Source organism: Vulpes lagopus, chromosome 8, assembly GCF_018345385.1.
Source record: "Vulpes lagopus strain Blue_001 chromosome 8, ASM1834538v1, whole genome shotgun sequence".
Taxonomy (NCBI): domain Eukaryota; kingdom Metazoa; phylum Chordata; class Mammalia; order Carnivora; family Canidae; genus Vulpes; species Vulpes lagopus.
In genome coordinates, this window is record NC_054831.1 from 47,923,703 (window position 1) to 47,946,219 (window position 22,517).

The 22,517-nt window shown below is 35.4% G+C and overlaps 1 long non-coding RNA gene across 2 annotated transcripts in view; it reads left to right on the plus strand.

The window, feature by feature from the left end:
• LOC121497149 overlaps positions 1–22,517 on the plus strand; it is a 269,382-nt gene that overhangs the window by 140,608 nt on the left and 106,257 nt on the right. The window contains exon 1 of one of the 2 annotated variants that reach the window (XR_005989412.1): positions 1,099–1,225. The exons of the other annotated variant lie outside the window; for it this stretch is intronic. This is a non-coding gene — a long non-coding RNA (uncharacterized LOC121497149). Of the gene's footprint in view, positions 1–1,098; positions 1,226–22,517 lie in introns of those variants that run through there. 2 annotated transcript variants of the gene reach the window in all.

The window sequence follows — 22,517 nt, forward strand, 5'->3', positions numbered from 1 at the left end:
AGTGTTCTATAGTTTTTAGGGTATAGATCCTTTACCTCTTTGACTAGGTTTATTCCTAGGTATCTTATGCTTTTGGGTGCAATTATAAATGGGATTGACTCCTTAATTTCTCTTTCTTCAGTCTCATTGTCAGTGTATAGAAATGCCACTGATTTCTGGGCATTGATTTACTCTCAATTTTTAACAGGTTTGACTTTTTTAGATTTCACATATAATTGGTACCATACAGTACTGTCTTTCTCTGTCTGACTTAATATTTTTTAAAAAGCTTTATTCCTCAGGATGTATTAAGATGACATAAATTCCCATTCTCTATGGAAGTGCTATATTGATTTCAGTTCATATATTATGTGATACTTCAATATTGTTTTAAAAAATAGTGAAGTCAGCAAGTCAATATCCTCAATATTATTTTAAAAAATAGTGAAGTCAGCAAGTTATGTGAAAAGTTGCAATCCGCGGCACACAACTTCTTTGCATAGTTTTGAATTTCACAACATGAGGACATAGTTCCAGAGGGAGCTAGAAAAGATTTGAGCCAACAGATGATGGAACATTGTATTTTGCCTCTGTGTAAATTTCAAATCCTAATGATAAAAAAGGAAAAATAGAATACATTTCTGTATGGTCTCAATGTGAGGTGTTAGTGACACTTATTTTATTTTACTTTAAATAACAAATTCCTTTTGCATTCCATTTAATGTCTTACCAGTGCTTTTCTCAGAAATGTGAATTATTGTTGGGTGGGTCCCTAATGTGAGACAGGGGTTTCCAGGTCTCAGCCTACCTTCAGGGAAGTCAGTAACCATGTATTGTTCATAAAGCTGTTTCCTTTAGGCATACCGTTGGCTGACTGACTGTGGAAGAGTGATGGGTAGGGAGTAGACAGAGGTCTGTTTGCCTTGTATTAGTACAGTGGGCTGAGGATATATGTCCTGGCACTGCTTTTGTCCCTTAATGTCCTGCCAAGGCATTTCTGCCTGAATCCACTCAGACCAAAGATACTATGTTAAAGGGAAATTTGTTTTCCAAGCCAGATTAATCATTGACCTTTTCACTGAATCTCAGCTTTCTGTGACTGTGGTCAAGAAACTGCCGTGACAGGCTTATATGGACAGGTTGCCTTCCACTTTCCTTCCCACCTTTATCTTCACCTTTGGTCATCTGGTTCTATGAAATCTGTTTACCCCTCTGAGAATCAAACAGAATTATATGTGGCATTCAGGTAAAAATTTAAATATTAGCTTTATTATTTTTTTTTAATTTTTTTTAATTTTTATTTATTTATGAGAGAGAGAGAGAGAGAGAGAGAGAGGGAGGGGCAGAGACACAGGCAGAGGGAGAAGCAGGCTCCATGCACTGGGAGCCCGATGTGGGATTCGATCCCGGGTCTCCAGGATCGCGCCCTGGGCCGAAGGCAGGCGCCAAACCGCTGCGCCACCCAGGGATCCCAGCTTTATTATTGTTAAAGCTAGATTGGAAAATGAAACTTAAATCTGTGGTCAAAATGAGGCTTCCTACTACTTTACCTAAGGTCTTGATCTCAGAGCTCATCTGGGAAACCACCACATAGCATAGGAAATCATAGCCTGCTCATACCCCTGAAAAGAGACATGTAAACAGAGATATATAAAAAGATAGGTGCCTGCTGACCTGTCTCAAAAAGGAAGGAAATCCTGCCATTTGCAACAGCACGGATGGACCTTAAGGGCTTTATACTAAGCAAGATACGTCAGATGGGAAAGACAAATACTGATCCAGTTATATGTGGAATCTAAAAATAGAGAGTAGTATGATGATTACCAGCGGCTGGCAGGTGGGAGAACTGGGGAGATATTGGTAAAGGGTTTTGAACTTGCAACCAGAAGGTAAGTTCTGGAGATTTAAGCGCAGCATAGCGATTATAGTCAATGATATGGTATTATATACTTTATGGTTGTGAAAAGGCTACATCTTAAATGTTCTCATCCCCAAAACAGAACTGATAATTATGTGATGTGTTACAGATATTAGCCAAAGCTACTAAGATGGTAATCATATTGTACTATATGTGTATCGGATCAACACATAGTACAACTTTAACTTATACAATATTATAGGTCTTTATATCTCAGTAAAAAAAAAAATTAAAAAGACAAACTCAGAGCTCTGACATGGTTTGCTTACAGTATGGAGGACTATGGTGGGAAGAGGGCAATCAACTCTTCTATGTGTAAGCCTATCCCCCAAGGTCATTTCTTTTCTTCAATGGCATCTTGGAAGCCACTTTCCAGTGTGTGTGTGTGTGTGTGTGTGTGTGTGTGTGTGTAGTATTTTAGTTTTATGGGTTATTGATGGAAATGTGGATAAAAGGGGGAAAAGTGTACAACTATATTATTCTCCTTAATCATCAACTTAGCTCAGGGTTTCAAGATATCTGCATTGAATTTATGACTATTCTGAATGCATTTAATATCACCCACCAGAATAATGTTCTTTTATAAACTTGATCATATCACCTCCCAGTTAATATTTCCTAACTGGTTTTCCATAGCTGCTTGGATAGAATCCCAAATCATTGCTATCTGGCCATGGCATTCTTGGCTCCTTATTATCAGGTCCCTGATAAACTATTCAGTCTCATTTTTCATCACACTCTCTTGGTCAACTTTTGCTTCAAGTTTATCAAATCTTTGAGGTTTCTCAAACATCCATATTTTCCCCTACTTCTTCACCTTCACTTTTTGCTGCTTCTTTTCCCATAAATATCTTCCCTTCCTTTTTTTACCTGCATAGATCTTATTGTGTCTTCAAAACTCAGCAAGCCATAATTAACTTTTACTGGACATCTTCACTAAATTATTGAGACACATCCACTTTCAGGCTGAGTTAGGTACACTCCAGAGTTCCTTATTGTATTTTGTGCTAATTCATTGAGAATAGGGAACAGGTCTTTCAGATCTGCATATTCATACAGAATATGAATATGAATTCATTCATTCATCCTTTCCACCCATGCAACTTTTTTCCTCTGATTTATTCACCAAAGATTAATTTGATTTAATTAAATTTCTAGAATTTCATATATATGTGCTATTTTATATTCAACCTCTTAAACACAGCACAATATCTGTTTTATTCATTTTTTATAATCAGTAATTCTGATTATAAACAAACAGTTCTGTTTTGTTGCTGAAATGTATTCCATTCTGTGAATATACTATATACTATATACTATAAATTATGAATATACTATATACTATAAATTATAGTATGTAGAATATACTATAAATTATGTATTCTATTAATGGACATTTGAGTTTTTTCATCTTAGAGCTACAGTGAAGCTACTATGAATATTTGTGTACATGTCTTTATGTGGACAGATGTTTTCATTTCTCTTGAATAAATGGAAGTGGAAGTTGGAAGATATTTAATTTTAGGGGGAGATATTTAACTTTACAGGAAACTGAGAAACACTTCTTTAGAGAATTGTATCATTTACATTCTTATCAGCAACATAGGGGAGTTTCAATTAATCTGCATCCTGTGCATCACTTGATATTTTCAGTTTATTTAATTTTAGCTATTGTAATGGGAATAAAATAGTATTTTATTGTGACTTTAATTTGAATATCCCATTGTGTAATGATGTTGAAAAGTTTTTGATGTGCTAGTTGGCTTTTTACATCTTTCTTTGTAAAGTCTTTGTTCATATTTGCTCATTTAAAAATTCAGTTGTTTGTCTTTTTATTATTGGGTGGTAGGACTTTTTAAAAAGATTTTTATTTATTTATTCATGAGAGACACAGAAAGAGGCAGAGACACAGGCAGAGGAAGGAGAAGCAGGCTCCATGCAGGGAGCTTGATGCAGGACTCAATCCTGGGACTCCAGGATCACACCCTGAGCCAAAGGCAGATGCTCAATCACTGAGCCACCCAGGCATCCTGAGTGGTCTTAATGTATTCTGGACACATGTTCTTTGTAAGATATATGTCTTGTGAATATTTTCTCCTGTTGTTTGATTGACTATCCATTTCTGAACAATGTCTTTTGAGAACAGGTATTTCAACACTGAAGAGGGCCAATATGTTAGTATCTTCTTTTATTGTTACTATTTTCTGTTCTAAATTATTTTCTGTTACTATTACTAGTTCTAAATATTTCTATACTCTCAAGTCATAAAGTTGTTCTCCTATATTTTCTTCTAAAAACTTATGAACAGTGGGATTTTCACTTCTATCTATGATTTTTCTCAAATTGACAGTTATATGTTGTGTAAGTAGGAGTTTTCTGTCTCATTGATCAAAGAGATTTTCCTTTCTCCATTTAATTGCTTCAGCGTCTTTGTCAAAAATCAATTGATAATCATGGGTCTTTTTCTGGACTTTATTCTCAATTTGTCTATCCTTAGAAATCCTAAAGTGATTTCAGTACTGTGGTTTTGCAGTAAGTCTTTTTTTTTTTTTTTTTTGCAGTAAGTCTTAAAGTCAGGAGGTACAAGTCCTCCAAATTTGTTCTTTTACAACATTGTTTTGCCTATGCATTTTTATATAAATTTTAGGAGCAGCTTCTTTGTATTTAAAAAATCCTGCTTGGGTATTGAATCTATAAATCAATTTGAGAAGAAGTGACATTCTAACAATATCATACATTTCTATCAATGAACAAGGTATACCTATCTTTTTTTAGGTCTTTAGTTTCAGAAATGCTTTGTGGGTTTTTTTTTTTTTTTGAGGTCTTATGTGTATTTTGTTAAATTTATTCCCATATGTATTAAGTTCTTTATCATATGGTAAATAAACTTTTAAAAAAATTTTGTTTCCCATATGTTTGTTGTTGGTATATAGGAATAGAATTATATTTTGTATGTAACCTTGTATCTTGCAGTCTTTTTAATTCACATACTAGTTTTGGTTGTTTTTTAAACTTGTATTTGTATTATCATATTATCTTCAAATTGAGGCAGTTTTACCTCTTTCTTCCCAATATTTATGCCTTTAAATTTGTTGGTATAATGTCGTTCATTATATTCACTTATTATACTTGTAATATCTATGGAGCTGTGGGGACAATCTCTTTTTCATTCCTGATATTGGTAATGTGTATTTCTCTATTTTTTCTTTATTAGCCCTTCAAAGGACTTACAATCTTTGTAGAATCAACATTGTCTTTGATAATTTTTTCTATAATTTGTCAATTTTCTGTTTCATTGATTCCTTTATTCCTTCTGCTTAATTTGGGTTTAATTATTTTTTTCTAACTTTTGTTGGGAGATACTTAGGTAATTGATTTTAATTTCCCCCTTTATCTATAAGCATTTAAATATATAATTTTTTTCTAAACACTCCTCTAGTAATAGTTCACAAATTTACACACACACATACACACATACACATGATTCTTTTGCCATTCAGTTCAAAATATTTATTTTCCATGAAGTTTTTTTTTTAAATCTAAGGGCTACTTAGAAATTAGTAGTTTAAATTCTAAATGTTTGGGAAATTTTCCAGATATATTTTTATTAGTTAAATTCTGTTGTGATCAGAGAACATGCTCTGTAAAATATCAGTCTTTTAAAATTTATTAAGAATATATTATAGCCCAACACATTCTTATATTGGTGAGTATTCTATGTACACTTTTTAAAAATGCATATTTTGTTCTTGTTGGATATATAAACATTTCATTGCTTAAAATTGGTAGATATAGGTATTTTATTTTTACCTTTTTAAAAATCTCATTGTTTACTAAATTACCAAGATTATTTATATTTTATTTATTTACTTTTTAAGATTTATTTATTTATTTTAGAGAAAGAATATTTTTTTTTTTTTTTTTTTTTTTTTTTTTTTTTTTTTTAATTTATGATAGTCACAGAGAGCGAGAGAGAGGCAGAGACACAGGCAGAGGGAGAAGCAGGCTCCATGCACCGGGAGCCCGATGTGGGATTCGATCCCGGGTCTCCAGGATCGCGCCCTGGGCCAAAGGCAGGCGCCAAACCACTGCGCCACCCAGGGATCCCGAGAAAGAATATTTTTGAATGAGGGGAAGGGGTAGAGGTAAAGGGAAAAAATCTTAAGCAGACTCTCCGCTAAATGGGAAGTCCTAGGTGGAGCTAGATGCCATGACCTGAGCCAGTATCTAGAGTCCCGTGCTTAACCAGACTGAACCACCCAGGCTCCCTGACTGAGAGTATTTTTAAAAGCTTCAAGTATTATTGTGAATTTCTCTATGCTCTGGATTATAGCTTTCTTTTTGGTTTTGTTTGGCAGTTTAAATAAGTACCTTGTGAAAATGTATGGCAACTTTTAACATCTTTCATAAAATAAAGATAATAGACAGCAATTAGAAATATTAAACAGTGTAAAATACTCCATGGATTTGCCAGTTAAAGTCATTATACTTATTCATACATTAAACCTTTTAGAATCTACTTAGTGCCAAGTCACATGGTAGATAGATTTAATGGAGTCTTGCCCTTGAGAATCTCCCTCTCATAGAGGTAAGTAAATAATATAAACTCTTAAAATATAATATTATATATTTGACAACAGAAAAAATCATTACAAAAGACAATTATTATGTCAATAAATAAGCTCTACTTAAATTAATTCATATTTATTCCAGTACTTTGAATTATATTTAGACATTACATGTCTGGCATAATGAGAAATATCTTAGTTTTATAAAAATACTGTTGAACTTGGCCCAATAGAAGGTCTAGATTTGAAGGAGGTGAGAGAACAAATGGAGAAGATACCTTGGAGAATGTTTAAGACCCAGGTGGGTGAAATATACTTCTCAGTTTGCTTGGAAGATTCCTGATTCATGCCTGTTGTCCTAGTCCACTTATTAATAGTACTTTTTTTTTTTAACACTTTACTCTTAGGCTTTATAGGGTGTGGCTTTTGTACTGACCATAAGACATGAAAGTAGTTTCTCATCAAAGGAATGGCATTATCCGACTTACACTCTAACAAGATCAATCTAGCTGCTGTGTTGAAAAGACAATGAAGGAATACTTCTATTTTTTCAGAGCAAAAGGAAGCAAGGGCACCAATGAGTGTGAGGATAGGCAGCAAAATGTTGGAGTTTTGAGGATGGAGAAGAATAGTTAGAAATTGAGATTTTGGTAGGTCTATAAACATTGGTAGTGACAATTTCTAGGCTATGACCATGAGAGTGAGTGGTTGAGGCAGTATGAAGGATGAAGTTATTGGAGGAGAAAGGGGATCAAGGGACTGAGAGCCAGAATTTTGGAAGCGATATCTATTCAGACAAATGTAGTTAGAATCATGTTGGAAGATCAGTATGGTAAATGTAACAGTAATTAACAATAAATGCCTTCCAGTGAAGAATATAATTTCAAATGTGATTTTCTTTTTTTTTCAAATGTGATTTTCTGATATACTTCTCAAATGCCATCTGCAAATAAACAAAAGAGAATGAAAGTTTTAAGTTATAAATGAGGAGTCAAGGGAGGCAATAGGATCAATATTGTGTCAGCCCAATAGAGTCATTCAATAAAATGCCTTCTCTGTAATTAAAATTCAGCTGTACTGATTCGTTATTATTTATTATCTTTTGAAACAAAATCTGGCAGAAATAACAAAAGAGGTATCAAGTTATTTTTCCAGTGTAATTGCACACTACGATTTAGTTTCCAGGCAATCTGTTCTGAAAATTTGGAAAAAGAAGCACAGCATTAATACATGTGGTAGGATCTGGGAACTCATGGATATGTGAAGAGCAACATCATCCTTTATAATTCATTGAATCACCATGTGCAGGGTTCTTGTATTCTTCATGGCATTATGTTGTTACAGTCATAAACAACCTTATAAGGTAGCTATCTATCCTCTTTTAAGATAATAAATTAAGAGATAGGTTAAAATGACTTGCCCAAGGTCCTCCACCACTTCTGTCTTATTCTAAATCTATTCCTTTATCTAATCAACAAGTATTCATTATTCAGTATGTGGTAATGCTATACACTAGCATGGGCAAAGAAAAAAAAAGGTACAACCCCTGCCCTCATGTAGGTACAGCCTATCAAGAGAAATATTTATAAAATATTCAAATATTGCAAAATGATACATCAATCTATTATATTCTTGCTATCAGAGAAGAGAGTATGACTAATTAATTGATTTATCTCTTATCTAAGAGTTTGCATTGCTGAAATCCTCTCTGCATTCACAGGCAGTGTTCTGCCATTAGCAGTGGTTGTAAGCTATCTATAAATCTTCATGGCATTTGGAGGCCATTGCCTTTTGTTTTGAAGACATAGTGGAGGAGATGTGGAGAAATGTTCAACATTTGAGTATCAATCGTGAATAACAATCATGAGTATCAATCCTGAAGTAGATTTTTAAGGAAATGATTTGCACTGTGCAGAATTAGGTTCCTATTCTAGTGACAGAAGCTCCCATGTGCTTCTTAGTATGTCTTGTATATGCACATATATATGTGTGCTTGTGTGTGTGCATGTGTTTCTGATATGGAAAAATGTCTAAAATGTGGGGTTCAGCAGAGGTCCCTCTTCTGGGTCTAATGGTAGTGCTGATAGGAAATATGACTAGAAAGGTATGTAGGATGAGACCTTGTTGTAACAACATTCAAAATTTAAGTTCTTATCATAAAAGCAGTGAAAAGCCATTGACATTTGTTAGGATCACTCTTAACTGTACTGTGGAAAAGTAACTAGAGGAATAAAAGTGATTTTTTTTTTTTTTTTTGCCACATCAATGTTTATTCTGTGAGTCCGGGTCTCCCCCACCCCCCATAAAAGTGATTTTTACGGAAACCGGCTATTAAACTATTGCAAGAGAAAACGATGACTTGGACCAGGGGATTGGTGAAATGTGCAGAAAAGCCTAATATTTAGGAGGTAAAACAAGACTTGCTAATAGACTATATGTAGGAAGATAAGAGAATATAAGGAGCCCATGACCACTGTACAATTGGATGGACAGTGGTGCCATTTCTAAAATGAGAAACACTATAAAAGATTAAATTTGGGGGGAGAAAATCATCACTTAAACTTTTGAAATGGTGATTTTGAAATGATTTTGAGAAAATTGAATGGAGATGCCAAATAGTCAATTGGTTATAACAGTCTAAAATTTAAAGGACAGATGATAGTAGGAAATGTAAAGGTAAATCATCCAAGTGCAGGTGGTGATTGAGGTAATGGAAATGGATGAACCCGCCTAAAGAGAAGGTACAGAATTCAAAAAGAATTTAGCACTGAGTCTTCTGGAACACTGATATCTCAAGCTAAGCACATTTCACTAGCCCCAGGGCTGCAAATTCCAGTCTAAATTGACATCATCTCTCACCTGGCTAACAGCTCCAGCCTCTTTATTAGTGGCAGTGAAGGACCATTAGGAGACCAACATCTTAGACTGAGTGGCTTAAAGAACAAATACCTTTTCCTCACGTTTTGAAGGCTGAGAAGTCCAAGATCAAGATACTGGCAGATTCAGTTCCTGTTGAAGACCATCTTCATGGCTTGCAGAGGGCCACTTTCCTGTTTTATCTTCACATGGCAAAGGGACAGGATGAAAGCTTTCTAATGTCTCTTTTTATAAGGACACTGACCCTATTCATGATGGACTCAATTGTCATGACCTAATTATCTCTTAAATCTACCTTCAAATACCATCACACTGGACTATGATATATGAATTTTGGAGACCTAAACATTCAGTTCATAATACCAACATTCCCTCTGCATCCTGAGGTACTTGGTTTGAGCCATCACTTGAAAGGGTGGCAGAGAAATGGATATCTTCAGGCAAATTAAGGCTAGCATGGAGAAGGGAAAGCTAGAAAAAGAGATTGAATACTCAAAGGAATTTTCTGATTATACAAAGGAGATTCCTGAGTGATGGGATTTGGGAGGTGGAACAGATACAATTTGAATTTTTGATATTAATCAATGAAAACAAGAATGAAAAATATGGTGATTTAGTGTTATCAGTCTCTCTGAGGGAAGATACTGGGCTTAGTATCCAGGTAACATTTTTCCAATGGTAAATTTGAATGTACTTCTTGTACATTCTACACATTGGTGCCTTAAAGTCACCAAACATTTATTGAGTAGGTCTTTATGTTAGTAGCTATCAAACCGCAGTGTGCATAAGAAACATCTGGAGAACTTGCTAAAACTTTACGTTTTGTTGATCCACCCTAAAGTTTGTTTTGGAGTATGAGGAGTGAGGTCTGTGAGTATGCACTTAGGCAGTGGACACTAGGGCAGGTGGTTTTCATTGTTCTGTGAGGCAGGCATTATTCTACGTCTGGTGGTGCACATATAAATAAGAAATGTTCCTCAATATCAAAGGACTTATATAATTTCAATGCAATGCAGTGACAAAATCTTTCCAGCATTTCATGTGGCCCCAAGCAGAATATTTATTTTAAATTAAGTATAATTAAAATACACTGTATTTAAGGCAAACACTTTTTTTGGACGTATATAAATTTTGCTGCTAGACCTTTATTTTAAATGATTCTATCATTATTTTCAATTGTTACCATATTATAGAGATGTGGGATTATATCACCGTCTGATTTTTGGAGTTTTTGAATGTTAGCATTAAATGAATTTGGCATTCCACATTTGGTGACTTCTATTATTGTGCCTTTTAATTTTTTATTTTTAAAGGTTTATTTATGGGATCCCTGGGTGGCGCAGCGGTTTGGCGCCTGCCTTTGGCCCAGGGCGTGATCCTGGAGACCCGGGATCGAGTCCCACATCGGGCTCCCGGTGCATGAAGCCTGCTTCTCCCTCTGCCTGTGTCTCTGCCTCTCTCTCTCTCTCTGTGTGTGTGTGACTATCATAAATAAATAAAAAAAAAAATAAAAAAAAAAAGAATTAAAAAATCTTTAAAAAAAAATAAAGGTTTATTTATTTATTTATTATTTATTTATTCATGAAAGACAGAGAGAGAGAGAGAGAGAGAGGCAGAGGGAGAAGCAGGCTCCATGCAGGGAGCCTGACGTGAGACTTGATCCCGGGTCTCCAGGATCATGCCCTGGGCTGAAGGTGGTGCTAAACCACTGAGCCACCCAGGGATCCCCTATTATTGTGCCTTTTAAAAGGGAGTTATTTGTGATCTGTATTTGCTTTCTTGTGGGTTTCTTATTATCTTATTATATCTTATTATTTTATCTTATCTTTTCTTATTTATCTTAGTATATTCCAAATTTATTCTTAAAATTATTACTTCAAATATTCAAACATTTTGAGAAGTCTCATTCAGTCCTACCTATGTTTCTAAGACAGATTGATGAAGACACGGATAGTTTAATGATTGTATATTTGATTTTCTTCTTCAGTAAATTCAGTAAATTCATTAGTTTCCTTTACCACCTGAAATCTAGGTCAGGCTCATTCTGAAGGAATTGTCTCACATGTTGATAGAAGAAATATTTTTTCTGTCATGATTCACCCAGATTGGAAGGTGATAGGATGAGAAATTTCAGACTGAATGTGGTTTTAAATGTTATCATTTAAAATTCCCTGGAAAAATAACTCTATTCATTAAATACAAATGATTATCTAGTCACTAAGGAAACTATTTCCTTACTGGGAAGAGAAAAATCTATTTCTAGTTCTAAAGAACTCTTTATTTGAAGTGCCTCTAGAGAGAACCCTCATGGATGTTGGACAAACTGGAGTTTGGTTAGTGAGCGAGTGTGGGTGATAGAGAAAAATGTCCAAACATCTGAACAAATTTATCCAGGAAATGAGAGAACCAGTAAAATAGAATAATAACAATTCAACCAGTCTAAGAGAGGGAAGTCAAAAGAGAGAGCAGATGTTTAAAATTGAGTAATTTTATTTTGTTGAAAATTTTTGTGTTACTTTCAGGTATAGTGAGCTTCATTCTCATTAACAGACGTTTCCAAGGACCAGAAGAGAACATAGGAACTATTGTAGGAAGGGCTGTGGCCCGTCGCTGGGGGCAGGGATTGTCTGCAGCCTAGTAAACTATGGGTGACCATGTCTGACATTCAGGAACACGCCTTATGTAGATAATCTGGAGGATATCACAGCATGAATCAATACTACATAGTTTCAACTAAAATTCAGTGCAGTATGTTTCCAAGTAAAACATATTTAATAAATTAGCATTACTGAGTCATCAGTCTCTTACTATTTAATTGACGAGTTCATACCACTAAATGTGGAATGTCATGAGTCTTAGACATAGGGTACTCCAATCCATTCTTCTCTATTCCCTGCCCCTATAAGCTCTCCAGTTGAGCAGGTTACTTGCTTTCAGGCAGTCAGTGAAAATGACGTAACAATTCTGGGGGATTAACTACTTTCCCACAATATTGCTATTAACCTGATTGTCTCCTTATTTTTAAGGGAATATTTGTATCCTTTAGATAATTATATGGCAGACATTTCTGATTACTTTTTAAATCTGGGAAAGATAACTAAAATAAATGCTAGATTACTGCAATTTATTTTAGGCTACACTTTACATCAGTATAAGATTATCTTTTTGAGGATCAGAAAGCAACATAACTTTTCAACTTTATACTGTCATTTTTTATAGTGTGATTTACTGTTTCAAAATGGTGCAAGTTACAAAAAGTGTCAAACACAAATGCAAAGGTAAGTATAAAAGGATATTCCAAATTACATAGAGTATCTTGCATCCTGGATTTTTTTTATCCCGTGATTTTTTTTTCTCCAGTAGAGTTTGAAATCTAGTCTTGTATATAAATATATACACAAACTTTATATATTCATATTCTTTAGTATATGTTATAGTGGAAAATATATTGAAAGTTAATACATATTATGCAGTCAGAGAGTGAATACAGCCTTGCACAAGTTACCTAACTCTTCTGCCAGAAAATTTTTTAAAAACATGTCAATTTTTTAGATAGTTCTTCAAATTGTTTGATATTGCCTGTACTTGGCTCTTTGGTGTGACAAAGATTTTGGAACTATAAATTTTGAGTGGTCTTTGAGATATTTTCAAATATAGTAAAATTAAGTTGTATAAAAAATAATACAGGGACACCTGGGTGGCTCAGCAGTTGAGCGTCTGCCTTCAGCCCAGGTGTGATCCTGGAGATCTGGGATCAAGTCCCGCATCAGGCTCCCTGCATGGAATTGGCTTCTCTCTCTGCCTGTGTCTCTACCCCTCTCTCCCTTTGTTTCTCATGAATAAATAAATAAAATATTAAAAAATAATACTTTTATGAGATTATCCTAAGGGAAACTGAGACTCAGATTAACATACTAAAGTTACACACGGACAGTCTGAGACTTTATCCCTTTTTTTCTGAATCAAAATCCTGTATTATTTTCTATTTCTATAAAGCTCTTAAGAATTTTATGAGCAGTCAGGTATTCAGTCAATTGCCTATGTGACTTTAGACAAATAAAAAAGCATCTTAATTCTATAGAGAATGTCCTTGTTGATTATGTAGGTCTCCACTCCAGTCACTCTCTGTATACTATCTCCTTCTAATAGTAGCTTACCATGGAAGGGGAAAGAACATGAGTTTTGAAGAAAGACAGGTTTTGGTTTGGAACCTCTCAAACATTATTTACTCGTCTGTCAAATGCAAATAAAATGCACCCTCTAGGGCTTTCATGAAAATTATAGACAACGTTTATAAAGTTACTGAATCCAGCACCTCATTTTGCCTCTTTCTACCACTGGCTTCCATCCTAGAGTCCTTTCCCAAAACTCGTTGCTCCATCTGGAGCCTGAATTTCTCTTGTTAAGGCAAAGAGAAATCCAAGGATTCTCAAGAAAGTGTTACAGGGAATAAATTTTTTGTGCCTTAAAGAATATTTGCATCTGGGGATCCCTGGGTGGCACAGCGGTTTGGCGCCTGCCTTTGGCCCAGGGCGCGATCCTGGAGACCCGGAATCGAATCCAACGTCGGGCTCCCGGTGCATGGAGCCTGCTTCTCCCTCTGCCTGTGTCTCTGCCTCTCTCTCTCTGTGTGACTATAATAAATAAATAAAAATTTAAAAAAAAAGTCATTAAAAAAAAGAATATTTGCATCTTAAAAGAGGACAAAATGAAGGGGCCATTTTTCTTTTAATGATTGGTAATGGTGGAATATCAGGAACCAGTAAGCTGAAGAAAACTATTAGGCTAATTATTCTTTTTTAATGTTTTCCAAGTAACACTTAGTGGCAACTAGGTCATCCATCAGTGCACAAGTTGCTTGTGCTTGGAGTATAATGATTCTGATTGGGAAAGCAGCAGGGTGATAGCATTGGATCTTCAATTTAAGCAAGACAAAAGTTTAAATTATACTTCACGTTGACTAAATCAGTGCCCATAAATATCAGCTGTATAGGAATTAGTTCTTTATGAACTATAGTCTTTTTTTTATGAACTATATTCTTTTTTTATGAGCTATATTCTTAGAAAATAGTTTGGGTATATAATTCACTAGCTTTTTAAACCTTGTAAGAACATAGAATCAGAAAAATAAGTGACTTTTCTTCCCCATCTTGAATGTTGGTGTTCTGTGTGAGGTTTGCTGGTAGATAGCTTTGCCGGGACTCCATTTCTGATTAATATTAGGCTGTTATTCTCAAATGTCAGAGTTTATTTTGGATGCAAAGCTTTTTGTAACATATAGGCTATTAGTGGATGTTGAAAAATCCTTCAAGTTTTTTCACTTTTCCCTACAAACATTTGGTGTCCTTTGTGTATTTGACAACATACTCTTCTTGAAGAGGGAGGTCAATGGTTCAGAGCAACAATGTGGAATATGAGAGTTTGGTATACACCTGGGTTCTAGGGCTACAAATATACTGCCTTTATTTCATTAAAACATTGAATGCAGTGGTAATTTCATGAAAGAAAACAAATCCAGAAAGCAGAATATCCTCTAAGTCTCATGAATATATAAAATAAGATTTTAGATGACAACATCTATTGGAGAGAGGTGCTGATTTTAACTGGAAATATTTTTTGCATGAAACATTTTGAAAAATAAATGAGTTATCATTTTTTTTCCAAAGCTGTTTACAAAAATATTTTTGTAAAAGTTCTACCAGGAACTTGTATGCATATTACACACATTTCCATTGTGTGAAAGGAAGACAGACAATAGATTTGAAAGCCAAGACCAATGGAAATGATTGTGAAACTTGCTTTCGGTCAGACGGATGTGGGCTTACTTAGGAAACTTGTATTTTTGCTGAAAGTTCTGTTTAGAAACTCTTCCTACTATGGTTCTGTTCACTAAGTTGGATAATTACTAGGTAGTCCAATCTGGCATGCTCTAAAATTATACCTTTACATGTAGTTCCGAGTAAAAATCATAGAATCCTTTCCTCCTCCTAATTAGAGTCAGGGCTCCATCTTATCTTAGTTATGCTTTCTGATTAATAAAATCTTAAAAATCATATCAAGAGGCAGCATAACTATGGATTGTGGTCTGTGGAGTCACACAGCCTAAGACTGAACCCCAACTCTGATAAGCTGTACCACCATGAGCAATTTATTTGATCTTCCTAAGCCTTGGTTTGCTCATCTGCAAAATAGAGATAATATATTGTACCTCCCAGCATTGTTGTGAGAAATAAGATATTGTATATAAAGCATATAGTGACCGGAACATATTAATTTAGTAATGATGATAGTGGTGATGTTGATAATCTAAATTAATATGTTAACATTGTAGGCTATTTTCAAGTTTGTAGGAGCCACATGTCACTACATTTTCTGTTCTCCCAAGACAGAATTGACTTAGAATGATAATAGGTGAATAATTTGCAAATGAAAGGTGACACATGGTAAAATATATCAAATGCATTTTTTCATATTTTTTATTTATAATAGAGGTTCAAATCCAAGCTTTTATGTATAACTTTTTAATATTCAGTCTTCCTAAATTCTAGGATATAGCATGCATCATTCCTGTCACTATAGAGGAAGTTACAAGTTTTAGGAAGTTAAAAATATAAAGAAATCATATGAAAGCTTAAATGAATAATTATTTTTTATAGAATTAAACTTACTTAGTTCAATTTAAAGAGTTTGTAAAGGGAAGGAGAAGAATGAAATAATTACTCTTGAAAACAGAATCAGTTTGCCTTGTTCAAATTCCCAAATTTCCCTAGCTACGTTAACAGCTCTAAAGAAGTAAACAGTACCATTTGCCTCTGCAAATTAAGAAAGCAATTATCTCCACTTTCATTGTGTAGAAAAGCCTCAATTAAACAACTAAGATCCTATTTACAATTTGAGTTAGAGACCCTTGGAAGGACTGTCCATTACCCAGTCCATTAACCTGGGACTGTCACCTTTTACTTTGTGGTGGACATTTAGTGTTGGTTGAATGAATTATTAAGTGGGGTCTAGATTTTCTTAAAAAAAAAAATTAAATAATGCACTAATTTGGTAAAAGTGGTTGAGATAATTTTGGGCAAACAGATTATAATACACACTGGCCATCTGTGTGACTTGTGTGACAAGCCAATCTTTCTGGCATTTCTCAGGAAATTGACTATTAAATCTGTAATGAATAAGTGATTGCAAAATGAATTTTGATAGATTAGTGCTTATTTATGCAAATTGTTTTGCAATTAAAATACTTTCTAATGTAATTCAAATTCATATCCTTTCAAAAATACTTTGTCCAAATATTTGTTTTCCTTTAGACATCAGGAAAATTATTTCCTTTGCAGGCATAATATAATACACATTGGGCAGATACTATTTACTTAATGGCTGCAATTTGATTTCTTAGAACCAAGAAACATGCATTGTCCTAACTTTGGTTATCAGTTAACATTTTGCTTAATCCACATATTGAAAGTCTGTTTTGCGTAACAAATGATAAATCAATAGTTTCTTGGCTTATAAGTCTCTGTGACATATATGGAAAAGTCTTATTTTCTATCTCAAGCAGGGTCAGATCTCTAATTAAAGTCTTTTTTTCTCCTTTTTACTTTGCTGTTCTTTATTCTGACTCAAAATGGCTCTGTTCTTCCCTCTACCCTTATATGCAGCAACCTGACTCTGTTTGAGAGATGATGCATCTTATTTCTGTGCTTTTCTCCCACTTCACAATTTCAGGCTATCTCATCATCTAGTGCAATTACTTCTGTCAGTCTTGCCTCAACTTGGTGTGCACAGCTAGCTGACTGAACTTCCCATGCACCATGTGCACACCTATCTGGGCTCAAGGGTCCAGCAGACTTCCTATTTCTTAAAGAAGACTTTCAAATTTCAAACTCACAAATATTATCATTTGTGCTTGTCTTCTCCTTTAATGATTTTTACACAGCCCCCTGCTCCTGCCAAAGTGGTTACCTGTGCTCCAGTTCTTGATTTGTGCCTCGCTCCCATGACACCATTCCTCCCCTCCTTTTCAGAATGTTGACATCCTCTCACCATTCTATATCCAATTCTGGGTTATCTCTTCCAAGAAAGCTTCCCAGACTTCCCCATGATTCATCTTTCCTGATCTCCCTTTTCTAAGTACCAGAAATCTTATTGTGTCTGTCACTAAATTGGTAACTACCTTTTGAGAGGGAAGATGGCAGAGGGAGAAACATCTCTTGAGCATCTGTCATGAAGCACTATGATGGTGCCTGGCATAGGTGTCAGCTAATTGTCACTGCCTATGGAAACAGAGGCTCGGGGTGGAGGGGGTCAAATTATTTTAATATAAATATATGGATGAAGTAGTCCCCTCAGGGTTTGAAATCAAGTCATCTGATATCAAAGTTCAAATCCTTTTAAATACCATCTTAGTCACTCCAAATACAGTAAATGAAGGGTAGGGACTGTGCCTTTGATTTGAAATGTCTACTCATCATTCATTCGGCCAATACATATTTAGTGAGCACTTATAATGTGGTAAACACTGTTGTTGTACCTACTTTGAGAGGATTCAAATAATGATGACAAGGAGGAGGAGGTGGATGATGATAGCTGTACTAGTTGTTAACATATTTATAGTATTTATGTGCCAGGAGCTGTTCTAAATAACTTCTATAGTATATCTAATTGGTTGTGGGTTGTTTTTTTTTTTAATTTTTATTTATTTATGATAGTCACAGAGAGAGAGAGAGAGGCAGAGACATAGGCAGAGGGAGAAGCAGGCTCCATGCACCGGGAGCCTGATGTGGGATTCGATCCCGGGTCTCCAGGATCGCGCCCTGGGCCAAAGGCAAGCGCCAAACCACTGCGCCACCCAGGGATCCCCTGGTTGTGGGTTTTTAAAAATATTTTATTTATTTATTCATGAGAGGCACACACAGAGAGGCAGAGACACAGGCAGAGGGAGAACCAGGCTCTCCTCAGGGAACCCAATGCAGGACTCGATCCCAGGACCCCAGAATCATAACCTGAGCTGAAGGCAGATGCTCAATCACTGAGCCACCCAGGCATCCCTAATTTGTTATTTACAATGATTCCATGAGGAAGGTTCTAGCATTATTCTTTTATACATGAGGAAACAGGTATGGAGAGGTTAAGGGACCACAACATCACACAGCTAGTAATGAGCAGCACTGGATATGAATTAGGAGCACTGGCTCCTAAGCACAACACTGCTCCACAGACAAAGAAGACCTAATCCTTGTCCTCAAGAAGATACAGTTTGTATCAGTTTATTCTTATTTCTGTCCATGAATAGCTAACTAAGTAGGACAATGAGTAACATGCATAAGTGTTTTATTATTTATTCTGTAAGATTTGAATTCAGGACTTTCTTCATTTTTATATATATCTTAATAATAATTTAAATGGGTAGCTTTTCCCTCCAGATATGAATCTTAGATGCAAACCTTCCCTAGGACAGCATTTGTCCCATGGCCATGGCAAGGCTTGAGTAAACGTTTATTCATTGACTAAAATCAACTTCCCTCAAGTTGGCAAAATCAGCAAATAATGCCAGAATAAGCTGTTTCTTGTATACATATATACATATATATGTATACAAAAAATATATATATATATTCTCCAAATTGTTTGCTTGTGTTATCCAGTCCCAATCAAAACAAAGGTTGACTAAATTTGGTTACTAAGCACTTGGTAAAATGCTGTAAAATAATAAATGCAATATTTAGCAAACTTCGTAGAGGACACAAGCCTGGTGAGTTCTTTCTCTCATGGCTTGAAAGATATTGTTAAAGAAGAACAGAGAGATTTTCTTACTCCTGACTGAGGGGATATCTGCCCACTCAGATACACGGTAGCCCATACCTGGACTCCCAAGGCATTTCTGGCTTCACTCAGATACTGTAAGAAATGTGTAAAGGGTACTCTTGTTTTTCCAGTGACTTCAAAACCTCTCTCTCTCTCTTTTCTTTTTTATCTCAAACAGTATATCGACTCATATGTTTGGGTAAACTTTTCTTTTTGTACTCATCTATATGGTAATAACAAAAAATATTTCTAGGAGAAAAATGAACATTTTTGTGTGTGCATTGGTTTGTATTTAGAGACTGTTATTTCCTGGATTCTCGAGTTATAGTGCATTTTGAAGGATAGTCTGGCTGGGCTTTGGTTCAACTTGAACAGTCGGGCAAAATACAGCAATGTTGGTAGATAACCATTCATTTCTATTTTCTTTGAAAAATAACGGTCCTAGCAGAAGTGCTATTTTTATTTTTACATCTACCATCAGGCTCAGTAAATAAAGGAGACAAGTAACATTTATTAAGCATAAGTGCCTTCCATAAACTATACCAGCTCTCGATGAACACATCATCTTGATAACTTTATTTATTCATAGGACCTTATGAGATTAGCATATTATTGTATTCATTTTACAGAGACACAAAATGAGAGAGAGTTAAACATGGCCCAAAAACAGCATAGTTGGGGTGACACAAACCTGATCCAAATTAACTTTAATCAAAAAAAGAGCCTGGGTGGGGGCAGTTGAATCTGGGGATGGAACTGTAACAAGCACAAACTGATTGAGAGTCATGGATGTTTTCTCTTACTCCCATTTCCACTTGCCTCTTTCTCCCTGTCCAGCCTATGTTTCAGTTACATTTTCTTTTTTTTTTTTTTTTTTTTTTAATTTTTTTTTATTTTTTTTTTCAGTTACATTTTCTTCTGGAGTTGGCCTCATCTGTTTTCAACTACACATGGGCTTTCTCCATAAAAGGCAATTAATGAGGAGGCTGAGTTGCCATTAACTATCTGACATTGGTTGAGAGCCCTATGTCCTCTCAGGAGCCCCAGCTGTAAGTTGAAGGGCTGAAACTGGGATGACCTTCTCACTCTCGTTCTTAAATGCCCACCGAGGTACCACTCACACCCTTCTTTCTCATCTCATCTTGCTTTTATATGTTTCCTCTAATAATTCCTAATTTATCTATAGCTCCAGGAACTAATGCCATCTAAGAGAGATAAACTATAAAGTCTGCCTCAGTTTTACTATTTGAAATTAAAAAGCAAAGCACTAAAATCAGAAGAAAGGGGCACTGGGTGGCTCAGTTGGCTAAACGTCTGCTTTCAGCTCAGGACCCTGGGATCGAGTGCCTCCCCTTCCCCTTTGGGCTCCCTGCTCAGTGGAGAACCTGCTTCTCCCTCTCCGTCTGCTGTCTCCCCCGACTTGTGCTCCCTGGTTCTGTCTTTCTCTGTTAAATAAATAAGTAAAATCTTCTAAAAAACTGAAAAGGAAAACAAAATTGCATATATAAAATATTACCATCAATGAACTTGCAAATCATTGACCCACATATCTCTAATGGGGAAAAGGTGAAAGAATGAAGACAAGTCAGAAAATTGACCCTCAATTTAAATTTACTGCTTATTTCCAAGTGGCTTTGGCATTCTTCTTTGATAAGCATGAGAATTTCTAGGATTATTCCAAATTGAGAAGGTGGCAACCAGTTAGCACCTCGATGATCACCTGCCTGATGGTCACCTCAATGCAGCTAGGCTGTTTGCTCCTTTGGGTTTAGCTACTTCAGAAGAGAGAGCATTTCTCTTTTAAGGTCTGAAAAGATCACTTCAAGGAAAGGGCTCTCATTCTTGGGTTACATGCCTATTTCTGGACCTATCACTACATTTAGGATATGATACTTTGATTGGTCAGGCCTGGGTCAGGACAGAGGTTCCTCCTGGTGGACTGTCTGCATGAGTACCTGTGTATGTGTGGCTTTATTTCACAGTAAAAATTTTCCTGAAAGGTAGTCCTACTCTAATTTATAGAAAGAAAATGTTACTCTGTGGATCATTAATTACAACAAAGAAAAGTAAATTTCCAATAGAGTCCTTGTACAAGTATTTTCACATGTACTAATTTTTTCACAACATTGAATTTGTAGACAGCAAAACAACCTAAAACATTCTTTTTTGAAGGAGGGAGAGTAATTTCAGAATATAATTACTATTATTTATGTTTCTTTTGTGCAATGTTTTTAAAAACAAAAGCCTTTTCCTAAGAATTGTTGTTCAGAGTATATAACTGAGCATGAAAAGAGAAAGAAGGTACTGGTCAACACCTTAGACATTCATATATACCTTAAAAATAGGATTTGGCAGCTTCTTAAGTTTTTGTAAAATATAATTCTTGTTTCAAATTAATCTTATAAATGAGCATTTTGATATATTTTGAGATAATCTCACTAAGATGAGTGTGGCATGACCTTCAGATGCAGAAAAGTAGTAGATAAATAAAGTGACTAAAGCTTCCATCCATTTTTTTGTCAAGGCAGGATATTTTTCCATGAAAAAAATGACTTTTCAGCAATGGTCAGAGGAAGCTCGCAAACCAGATTCTGAAAACTCAACCGATCTGGAGAAATCATTAACCTATTATGATTGTGGTCAGATTGAAGACAAACTGAGAGCATAGCTTTGTCCAAAATGTATAGCTGGGCCATCTGACATATACTGCCAAGGGAGGAGTTGTTCCTTTGGAGCTAGGATGTAGAGTGGGCTTTGATTCTAAGCTATATACATGCATAAGCAAAAGCAAGATGGACTCTTTTTCTTAGCTCTGCGGGATCTCATCTGGTTCTATTACTTTAACTGCTCCCTTAGTAGACTTATTTTGAAAATAAATTCATTCGTTTAATGAATGAAAGGTCAGTAATGACCTTTACTGAGTAGCTATTTATACCAAATCTAAACATGAGATATTCAAAGATGAGTAAGAATCTACAGAATGCTATCAGGCTGTTCTTGTACAGCTTATGTTCCACTGTAAAGCAATAGAAAACAAACAAATGATTCCTATGCAATTATGACAAATATTTCAAGGGGTGATAGTGATAGGGATTAAAATCAAGCAGTGTAATAGGATTGAGAGTGACCTGACTTAGTGCTGTTTTAGGGTGATCTGATGAGGTGAGACGGAATTCAGTGAAAACAGCCACATTAATAACACCTGGATAAAGAGCTTGCCAACCAGAGGAGAGAGCAAGTACAACAGCCATGAGGCAGGATCATTTTTTGGTAGATTTGAAAAGCAGCAAGAGAGCCAATACAATCACTCCTGATTGTAGGAAAATCAGGGGTAACATGGAAGAGAGATCTGAGAGGTAGCTGGTGAA